Consider the following 12,130-nt stretch of genomic DNA (forward strand, 5'->3'; position numbering starts at 1 on the left):
GAACCTTTTGATGAAAGAGTGTGCACTTTATCCAGGCTTCTGCGTAAGTTTCGTCAAGGCTTTAACTTCCTCCAGATGCTCAAATGGTGGAGTATCCTATATTTCTTCTGAGTCAGAGTCCTCTTCCACAGCGGGATGTGCTGAAGGCGTTGGAACCATCTTTCCAGCGTGAATCCAAGTTCTTCCGAGGATCATGCCGTATCCTGGATCCTCTCGAATTATGTAAAACTTGGTCTCAGTGCAGACCGAGATTTCTTTGACCTTAAGGGTGATGTAGCCATACGCGTCTCTGGCAGTCCCTTTGTGATCTCTGATTGCTATGGGAGCATGAGTAGCCTCTTGCCGGGTAATGCCAGCGGTTCTAGTAGTTTTCAGAGGAATGATGTTGATGGAAGTGCCAACATCAACAAATGCTCTCTTGAACTCATTTCCTTTAATATGCACTGTGGTGAGCAGTCCCCAGTCATACATTTCTTTGTCAGTCGCTGGAGGCTCAGGAGGTACTTCTGGAATTGGTATATGCTTCCCAGATACAATGTAGTTCAAAGCCATGAACATGTCTCCCCATTGTACCTTCGACAGATAGAGCAATTCGCAGACATGCTCGATCAACGACTGAACTGGTTTTTTGACTGGTTGTTCAGAGATGGAGAAAGTCCTGACTGGGAGAGGATCTCTGTGTACTCCTTCAGTCCCCAAGTTAAGCTCCCCGGATTCAACCTTTTACCTGAATATGCATTTCAAAACTCTGCAGTTACTTGTGGGATGGTTGACGAACCTGTGGAAGCGACAGTAACGAGGAATTTTCGTGTCTTCTTCAGTTGGTTCTTTCTTGATATATGGCAACTTGATTGCACCATCTTGGATCCAGGCATCCACGAGTTCGAGCACCTGTTCAATGGGAAGGGGAAAGTCAGGTGCATCTTGATCAGGAGTCTCTGTGTGTTGGTCAGGATCTTGTGCATTTTTCTTATCTTTCCTTTGTGTTTTTGCAGGAGATGAGTTATGTTTGCGCGGAGGTTCAGCTTTCCGTTTGCTCCATCCTGTAACAACGTTTGTGAAAGGCTGAAGGTTGTACTGCTTGTTGATCAGACGTCTGCTACCTCGAGTATTTCGCGGTTCTTCAGCCTTTGTAGTTTTTGCTCTTTCCAATAGAGCAGGCGCAGTAGCTTCCAATTTCTTCGCCACTTCATGAAGCTCTGAGAAAGTATGGAAACAAAGATTTTCCAATAAAGCTCTGTAGACCGGGATCATGCCGTTGATACACAAGTCCACCAGTTGTTGCTCCGTGACATTTAGGTCATGGCAGTCCAGAGCTTGGACTCTGAATCTTTTCACGTAGTCATTCGGATGTTTATTGACCCTCTGAAACATTCTTCCAAGATCAGAGAGAGTAACTTGCTCTGACACAAAGAAGTACTTTCTGTAGAAGGCATTGATCATTTCTCCCCAATTTTTGATAGTTCCTGGTGCGATGTTGTTGTACCAGGTGTATGCGCTGCCTTTCAAGGATTTTGAAAATTCCTGAGTCGAACAACATGATTTTGTTCATGTTCTCCCAAGGCCTCCAGAAAATGAGAGACATGTTCTCGAGCATTGCCTCTTCCATCATACAGCATGAAGGTTGGAGAGGTATAACCTTTTGGAAGAGGAATCTTTTGCGTAGTAGCAGGGTATGGAGGCTGGTGACGATGGACATGTGCTTGTCTTTTCCATGGTTCTCCAAGAGGCGTTCCAAATCTTCCCGAGTAATGAAATTTGATGATTCCTTTGTCGATGAATCGTCTGCAGCTTTGCGGACTTCGTTGTTATCTACTGCATGAATTGGAACTACTTCAGGATCAGCATCTGGGGATGTCTCTTTTTATTTTCGTTTTCCTTGAGTCTTCTCTGACATCTTGTCAGTGAGAGTCCTGAGATAATTGAATAACTCCTTTTTTGTCGCAGTCATGTCAGTTTGATTCTTTGCAAGAGTCTCTTGCACCTTGATAAGATCAGCCATGGTAGGTGGTGGATTCCCTCTGACTTCCTCAGGGTATCAGACGAATAAAGGATGACCTTCCATGTTAGCGTGAGGAGGAATAACATTACCATCGTCAATGTTAGAGGCCGGAATGGTTTCCGGGATATCCTCATTGTTATTGTTGCTAGTGCTAGCATCGTTTGTGTTAGGCTCTGCGATCGTGCGTGACCTAAGATCAACCATCCTGTAAAAGCTTGAGATTGCAACCGAGAGATTAATCTCCCACTGTGGTCGCCAATCTGTAGATGGGGAAAAATGATTTTATGGTTTTTACGGAATTGAGGAGATGACCGTGTGGAGACTCCTTGAACCGAGAAAATGCTCAACCTCACACAGATGCACTGCAAGAAGGGAGTGCTTTAAGTTTGAGAGATAAATCTGTAGGACTCCGGCCTAAACCAAGACAATGGACGTTCCAGGGTCGATTTGGTCACAAGAGAGGCTGGGTTGATCTGTAGGAGGGAAGCTGAGAAATGTGTGGGATCACTGGTGATCGAGATTGTAGGTGTATTGTGTATTCTACGTAAGAAAGTTCTGAATGATTGAATTTACTCAGTTGAGAGTGATTGCTCAGAAGATGAGTTCGTGTAGACGAAAGATTGTCTGTATGAACTTGTCGAGAAATGCTTCTCCGTTTCAATCATGATTCGGAGGCCTTTTATATTGCTGAATTGAAAACACCATGATCCCATGAAGTGTGACAGTTGCTGGAGTCAAAGAGTGGGGAAGTGGAAAATCGTGTTGAAACCAGTTTCTCATCGTGCGGAGACTTGGTTAACTTTCCACCCAGTACTTTGCTAACTCCTCCAACTAATTGCACGACTTGCTCACATTCTCATCGAGTGTATGAACACACGTGTCGTAGTCCGCCAGACCAAAACCCTAGTTAATATCCCCCCATGTGACATGATTGATATCTCATGAATGTGTAGTCTGCAAGACAGACGTGTATTTAGTTAGTCAGTTGCTGACTTTATGGGACTATGAGTCCTTGTATTGCTGAGTTGAACATAATTTGCAAATGTTCTGAGACTCATGAATCAAATATGTCTGCTGAGACAGAAAATATCATTATCGAATAAATGTTGATAACCTGAGAAAATTGTGTTGCTGAATCGTTGAATATTGATAGTTGAACCAATATTCCTTAGTCTGAGCAAATATTGCTAGTCTGAGCAAATGTTGCTCATCTGATGAATTATTGAATATTGATAGTTGAACCAACATTCTTCAGCGTGAAAAAATATTGTCGATTTGAGCGAATGTTGCTCATTTGATGAATTGTTGAATATTAATAATTGAACCAATATTATTTGGTGTGAGCAGATGTTGCTCATTTGAACAAATGTTGCTCGTCTGAGCAAATGTTGATTTAAGATGTTGGCATCTGATCCGAGCATAATTATCAAAATGTTTACCACGAGATCAACGTAAAATTGTTAATGTTTGAATCTGCTCAGAATTATGTTTTTTGCATAGCTCTGGATTCGAAACCCTAATTTTGATCAATTGCTGAATTGATGATTTATCGGAAACCGTTCATGATATGAAGGAGGGACCGGCTACATGGGATGATGAATCGACCGTGTAGATCCCAGATGCTCAAGTGAGCAAAATACCAAAGTCTCCTGAAGACCAGTTGGTGAAAAGATGATTGAATGCTGGTTTAATCATTTATTAAAATAATGCTCGTGTGAGCGTTAGATAGTAAAACCTAGTTATGAAAATATGAGGGTCCGATCAAGAGAGCATGATACCGGCCCTTGGTGGTGTTGGGACCAGCTGATGGTCGTTTGAGCAAACTCCAAGTTGTTTGGGAAGAGTTTGGACCCAATATGAGCAATTGAGCAAATTAGGTCAAAATCGTTAAAACACGTGGGACCGGCTCATTGCAAGCCTCAGGGCCAGCCTTGGTCGGTCAAGGAGACATGCCCGTGTCACCATAATGTTCGTGTCTTAGTCCTGAGAGTTTCGATATTTTCTGATGCGCGTTTGAGCAACATTTTGAGAAAATATGAAGGATTCAGGGTTTTGCTGAAACTGGAGAATCTTCATGAGATGATGAAAAAATAATTAATAAAATAGGGAGTTGCAAGGTGTGGGACCGTCCATGGCTAGGGAATGATCGTCCAGCTAGGAAGCTCGGTCCCGCAGCACCTTTCCCAATTTTATGTATTTTTCCTGATGTGAGGGAAATACCATGAAACTGAAGAACTTCATGAGATTAAGGAATTTCCATGAGATTAGGAAAATAATAATAATAATAAAGTAGGGAGTGATGAAGTGTGGGACCGGCTATGGCCAGGGAATGGTCGGCCGGCCAATGGGCACGGTCCCAAGGCACTCTTCCCAATTTTATATAATTTTTCATGATTTTAGGAAAATATCATAAAATCAAAAAGGTTTGTTGAAACCAGGGAATTTTGTTGAAATCAGGGAGTTTCAATAAGATGAGGAAACATAAAAAATAATATCAATAAAATAAGGGGCAAGTGGGACCGGCTGAGGCATGACCGTCCGGCTAGAGCCGGTCCCACGAGTTTCCCTAATTTTATATTATTTTTCATGGGTTTAGAGAAATTTCATGAATTCAAGGAATTTTCATGGGATGAGGGAAATAATAATATAATAACAAGGGGTCATGAGGTGTGGGACCGGCCACGGAAAGGGTATGGACGAACGGCTAGTGAGCTCGGTCCCACGACATCTTTTTAATTTATTATTATTTCTTTGATACGAGGAAACACCATGAGACTGAGGAGTTTCCTTGAGACGAAGGAGATTTTCTCTAATGAAGGGATTTTCATGAGATCAAGGAAAATAATAAAAATATGGTATAATATAAAATTGGACGTGGGACTGGCCACGGCATGACTGGCCGGCCGGTGGGCCCAGTCCCCCAGCGCCTCGATTAATATTTTATTATTTATTATTTTCTTTCTACTTTGCATAGGTTCATCGTTCCTTCGTGTTTTATAATTCTTTTTTGTGCATTCAGGTGCTCGTTTGTGTATTATTGCTGAGTACACTTGCACCATTTTGGTCGGAGCTTACTCGAGAGCTGCTCAGATGCTCGTACGTTGAATATTTATCACTAACCCGTGGAATTCTGTTGGGAAGAGCCACAAATTCAAGTGACGAAATATTACGAAAAATCGTAGAATATTGTTCAATATTCAGTTAACGATTAAAGATAATTAATTGATGGCTCTATACTAGCAGGCATGCTGTCTAGAAGCATTAATTATCTGAGAATTGAGAGATATGAGCTTGTTGAAACGTCATATTTCTCTTGTATAGTCAGGGAAAACCTTGTTGCATCCTGAAGACGTTATTGCTCTATACTAGCAGACATGTTATCTAGGAGCCGTCCAATCTTTCGATTCTATATGAAACAATTACTGAAATTGCTCAGTATTCATGAGATGTGTCGTTGCCTCAGCTGAGAGACTACACATCATCATATACTTTGAGAGACAGCATTCTCAGTCAGAGATTTTATGGCATGAGCTTTCATGCTTCAATGAGAGACACGAGCCTCAATACTCATCTGATTGCCCGATCAGGAGCATGTATAATTATGGTTTTATGATTTTAACCCTTGTCGAAAATCCACCATCTACACTAATTAATAAAACATTTAAAAATGGTTAAGTTGAACAAACCCCAGTGGTAAATTTTTCTTTGCCAATGAAAAATCCTGACCACTCTTTACATAGCCAAATCGATAATAAATAATTTCATATGTTCTGATCTTGATTCGTGTCGTTCGTTTAGTTATTACATAACACGGCAATTGATTGCACCAATTTTTTAAAATGGGCATGTGTTTTATCGAGTTTATTTTAACATTAGAATGATCAACCACGTTTTATACTTTATAATATAACGTTATATATTTTGTGGCGTTACGAAATTAGCATAATACGTTTTTGTTCACCAATACCCGCCATCACCATAAAACCATATGAATCCATTTTAGTGGCATATCCAAGGGCTGACTAACTTGGCTCTAACCCCTTAAATTTTTAATAATTACATAATTTTTAGTTTATTTTATAAATAGTACTTTGTTCATATATATTTATGGTTCAGTCCACCAAAGTTTACATGTTTCTTTAAAAAAAAAAATAAGCCTCCTCAATGTCAATTTTTGACTCCACCACTGCCACCATCACTGCCGCCCACCCATGTAAGTTGTTGGACGCAATTCTAATTTTCAATCACAATTGTCATGTATGAGGTTTAGATTGAACAAAATGTCGTCAATTGATTAGTTTCATTATATTTTTCCGTGTATATATTCTTTTTTGTATTGCAATCAATTTTATTTTAACATTAAAAAATCACGATTTATACGATATAGTACCAAAGATAACAGGGGTACCATTTGGGTGATCCAACTATGATCATGAAAATATTGTCTTGTATGATATCATCCCTGAAATTTATGGTACCTTCATTTATCAAATTTTTTAAAAACAACCAACCACATCTTCCACACTACGATGTTATCGATGTTATAACGACAACATAAAATTAATATTATCCATCACTACTCGCCAGCACTCACCGTCACTACTTCTTCCACCACAAACCAAGGGCGGAGCCAGAATTTTGAGGAAAGAGGGAGAAAAAAATTCTTGGCAAGTTGGATACATGTGGAAAATGGACTTTGTATCCCATTTTACGATAAGAACAAAAATAAATATAATTGTACTTGGCTCCGCCCTTAACCACCACAATCTTTCGGCTTCCACCTCTTCTATTACTCATTGTTGCCAAAAATGTCTATTGATATTATTTATCAAAATTACTTATCAATAGAAATAAATATTATAATCATTAAGAAAACATTTATAATTAAAAAATGATTATGTTATAAACCAAGTTTATTTACTAAGATGCGCTTTGTGTCTAAAATTAGGGTTTACGTATCTTGGAAACCAAGTCTTCTATCTATATAAATAGAGGCTTAACCCATTGTAATTCTCTACGCATCTAATGAGAACTCTCTTCTTCTTCCCCTCTACTTTGATGTCTCCTTATTCTCTTTCTCTAATTTACAACACGTCATCAGCACGTAGCTCTATCCGAGCATAAACACCAAGCATGGCATGAAGCGATATAAGATAACAGTCGATGGATATGATATATCTCTGCATAAAAGAGGACGAAAAGGGATTTTCTTTCTTTTCCAACACTAGTTGTATTCTTTATTTTAATATCATATGTACGATCCAAAACTTTCATGTTACCAACTATTTTGTGCAATAACTGTTCGTAGGACATGAGGTGTCAATAAAACCTCAAGATATCAGCTATGCACGTGATCATATAAGCCTTCTATCTTATGATTTTGGAGCAGCAAACAGGTGCGTGGATTATTTCTTTTAACCTACCTTTCAACTCCAAGGCTGTTATTATAACCATTCTTTTGGGAGCAATTGATATCCATAGGTGAATATTGATTAGACGTAGTCTTTAATTCTCAGGATATGGGTGATCAACTATTTTTTTGAATAAGTTGATTTCCCTTTCTTATATATTTTTTTTCAAGAAGGTTTAAAGTTTCTATTTCTCTTATGAAACTATAATCATCAAATTAAAATTGGTGTCATCGGGGATATTCATCGTCATTTACGTTAATTAATCACATTCATGATTCATGAACCTCCGGCCGATTTACTCCGGCATCTTTGTCCATTAGAAAAAGATCATGTGATTTATCATATGGTTTATATTTATTTGCCCGAAACCGTATGACAATAATAAAAATTCCCATAAAATGGATTTTTTCCTTCCATATGCGATGATTAAACAACATTTTTTTAGTTTGTCGAAACGATTTCGATAAATCATACAAACCAATCGAGTTGGTGTTAATTTTCTCCATCGTTTCCATAAGAAAAGAGAAAATATATTGGCATATTTTCTAATTTTTTGTCAATATGGTGCGATTTCGAAAACCAACTTGTACCATCAAATATGGTTTTATCAAATAATAATCCATTGGTTTCTATCCCTTTAAAGAAACTATTTATCAACCATAACATGGTGTTTTTCCTAGAAAAATAACGATTTATGGTTTCTTTATCTTCTTAAAAAGAAACTTTCTATCAATCAATCCCAAAAGAGTTGAAATCGTTATTCGTAATATTTGCAAATACCAGTGAATCAAAAATTGCTACATTTTTGAGGGATATCGAGCAATTTTAATTTTTTCCTTTTAATAATCTACAAATTTTTTTTTGGACCGTTCCACTTCTAGTTGGAATATGGTAGGACACTAAAGGTCAGTGCGTGCGCACCCGGCTTGTTAGCCAATATCATTAGTCCTTGAGCGACTTAATTGATATTTCTATAAATTTCTTTTGCTAACATAAGTGTCCATAGTTTTATTCTCATTTTTTTTTGGAGAGTACGCATATTTTATATGCTTTTATACCAATTAATTTTGGGTTCCAAACGTAACACATGGTTGATGTTAAATATGTATGTCTATTAAGACTACATTTTTTTATGTCGAAAGATATATTTTATAATAAGTATATGTCTCTAATTAATCGGATAATACTTTATAAAACTTATTTTCGTATATGAGATGACAGTATCTCCGCCACAACCAGGGGGAGACCATACACTACCGGTAGGGGTGTAAATAATACCCGAAAATACTCGGCCTGCCTGTATCCGCCCGAGCCCGCCTGTACCCGAAGTAGCCCAAAGCCTGTTATGGCCCGTCATGGACCACCCTGCCTGGCCTGGATTAATTTATTGGGCGGTCTCGGGCTTTGGATTAATTATGATGCCCGTCCTGATACCCGGCCTGGTGCCCGGCCTGAAAGCCTTCTATGTGTCATTAATCATTTAATATCCTCTTAAAAGACTTAAAAGTTACAATTTTATAATTGTCAATTTTGTGTCAAGAAAAATAAAATATATAATTGCTTTTTTACTTATAATTAACCTTTTCAAAACATTAATGGTAATATATTTTCTTATTAGAAAGTTTATTGTACTCTAATTAATTATTTATTATAGGCTAAATTAAATATTTGTCAGTGTAATTTAAATATAAAATAATACTATCACTTATGATATGCGATGTTGGAAAGGAAATGATATTGTATTTAATACCGTTCATTTGAAAATTTAAACTTAAAAAAAATAAATCAAAATAGTGGCATGTCCGGCCCGATCTGGCCTGCCCGTATAAAAAGCGGGCTTTGGGCGGTCTTTGGGTAGCAAATTATCTACTTGTGCCCGGCCTGTCCGGTCTGAATTTGTTTACGGGCTCACAAATATTAAGCCTGGCCTGCTCGGCCTGTCTTAGTTTTTGGGTCGGGCGGCCCGGCCTGCCCGAATTTACACCCCTAACTACCGGAGTTTGGTGTTCATTAATTTAAAGGTTATATTAATTTGTCTCACATCAATCAAATCGATTAAGGTTGTCATTATATAATTGGCGTGAAATTTTTCTCATTTTGCTTTTATATAGCTTTGCCTCTTACGAGGAAATCCAGTCACATCTAGCAAATAAGTAGTGTTCTAGAAAAGGCTACAGGTAGTGCTTCAATTGAGTGTACCAAAATCACATTCTCAAATATAATAATCTCTTCTCACATGAAAACGAGGGGATTATAACGCCTGCGGGCGCTGGTACCAGTAATTGATTAATTTTTCAAGATATGCATAAATTTGAGAATCGTGTGGGCTCTTAGTAAGCCAATTATTTTCGAAAATTTATTAATAGTAGCTACTCAAATAATAAAGATGGTGGTTGTTAACCCCTCTGCAGAGGAATATCGACATATGTGATTGGTTGTCATACAATCCAAATTTGGTTGGATTAATCTCTATTGATTGACGCAATTTTGGATCCAAGACTAACACCTTTAAATTGCCAAACCTATTAATTACAGGTTGGTGTAGTCATTAATGCGTCAAACGAGAAATATATTCGTTGTAAAAACGATTGGAGAGTTTTATTTTTTTATTCAAACCCTATGATTGATTAGATAATGTTTTGTTCTCCATGTATGGTGTATTTAGCGTGGTAGTCCTTGAAGGACTCATATTGCATTTACACAAGATTTGTGATTGGGAACATATTCAAATTTGTAATCCATGTATGATTCAAAATATACTCAGACAGCCACCTGACTCGATTGTGTTAAGTTTTAACAATCCTTTATGTGTTTTTTAGAAATTTTGGTTCCAAACCAAAAATCCGGATTAATTTTGTAGGTCTCTTGAGGAGTCCTTAAAAACACAAAAATCCATGCTTTTGCAGCAATAATTCTGTTTTCTTTCCTTTCTTCAATCTGCAGTTAGAATTATGCTAGCATAAACTCATCTTTGATATAAAATAGAGTTATTATTTTGATGCTTACTTTTTGTAATACTCATATAGTTGAGTTAACATCCGTAAATTGACAAAAGTTGTACTCTTTTTCCCTTCGTTTCAGGTTTTGTCCCATGTTATTTTTCTGACAAGGTTTTAACGAGGCAACATGTAGCGCCCCCTAAGCTAGCAGCTGACTAATCCAAGAGATTAACTACAATTCAAATACTTAAACATTCAATTAAGAAATATGCTACAAAACTTATCCCAAAACTAACCCCGCTCAGAATATATATATATATATGAACTTCTCTCAAATGATACATATACAATAGTCATTTGGTTTACAGATACAATAAACAACACAATAACATAGCAGAAGTTAACTAATTAACGGAGTCAACACTTGTGGCTTTCGCTGCGCAACTCTGATCTGTCTCTGAAAACTGAAAGTGGGAATAATTAACATTTAACTTCTAAGTAATCATAAGCAAGATTAAAAAAAACAATAATGTTTTCCCAGACATTAAATAGTGACCAAGTCACTGAGATACACAACACGAATATGGACAAGCTCTTTCTTCAAACAATGTATACTATGGTTGTGCAATTCCGAACTCGCAAATCCACACCTAATCATAAATATGGATGTCGACAATTCCGAACTCGCAAATTGTCGACCAATATAAGCATAAAAGCTGAATTCATGTAGATATAAATGTGAAAGAGCATATCCTCACAGAAGTAAACAAACATGTATATTGAAAAACTCCTTCTTCAAATAATGTATACTATGGTTGTGCAATTCCGAACTCGCAAATCCACACCTAATCGTAAATATGGATGTCGACAATTCCGAACTCGCAAACTGTTAACTGATATAAGCATAAAAGCTGAATTCATGTAGATGTAAATGTGAAGGAGCGTAGACTATATACCACAAGTGGAAATTCTCATTTCCCATAAAAATTCATAATCACATACCTTAAAAGTCCTTTCCATTTCATGGAAAGATTCAAAGAATCAACAGAATTATCATAATGAAATTTAAATAAAGCATGGAATGCATAGACAGACAATGCATGGTTTTTTAAATATAAACTTTTGTAAAAGAAACAACAATGTTTGCAAAAGAGTCAAATGTATTCCCACCTCTTTTGATGACAAGCCACGTCTACCTCGAGATCCACGATCCACTGGTTCGTCCTTTGAATCGATCGTTGTTAATAGACTAACTGTTAATCACACAATAAGTCTAAGAATCTAGCCAAAAGACTCACACATGAATCATACAAGTCTTTCTAATGATTCTAGGCCCATTTAAGGTTCTACATATTTTATTTATCTATCTTTAGCATAGCTAAGGTTTACTAATTGAATTGGGTTGGTTCTATAATCTATTAGATAAGTCTTGTGAACATCTACAACTTTGTAGAAGAAGCCAAAGGTTAATTCGGACCATAAGTGGTCCAAACACTAATTAAGATTGATGCCCCTAAGCCCAAACCCATGGGCCTGATCCGGTACGACACACTATTCCGACCCACTACACAAGACTTGACCCCAACTGGGTCAATCTAACGGTCACTGACTGTCAAAGGGTCAACTAACAGTCCACGTCAAGTCAAAGTCCGGGGTCAATGGTCAAATAAGTCAAAGACTAAATCGGTCAACTGAGTCGAGACTGGTCCACTGAGTCAAATCGGATCAACTCAGTTAGATACCCTGAGTCATCTAGGTATAAAAACAGTCAGATAATC

This window comes from Papaver somniferum, chromosome 2, assembly GCF_003573695.1.
Source record: "Papaver somniferum cultivar HN1 chromosome 2, ASM357369v1, whole genome shotgun sequence".
NCBI classification, from domain to species: Eukaryota; Viridiplantae; Streptophyta; class Magnoliopsida; order Ranunculales; family Papaveraceae; genus Papaver; species Papaver somniferum.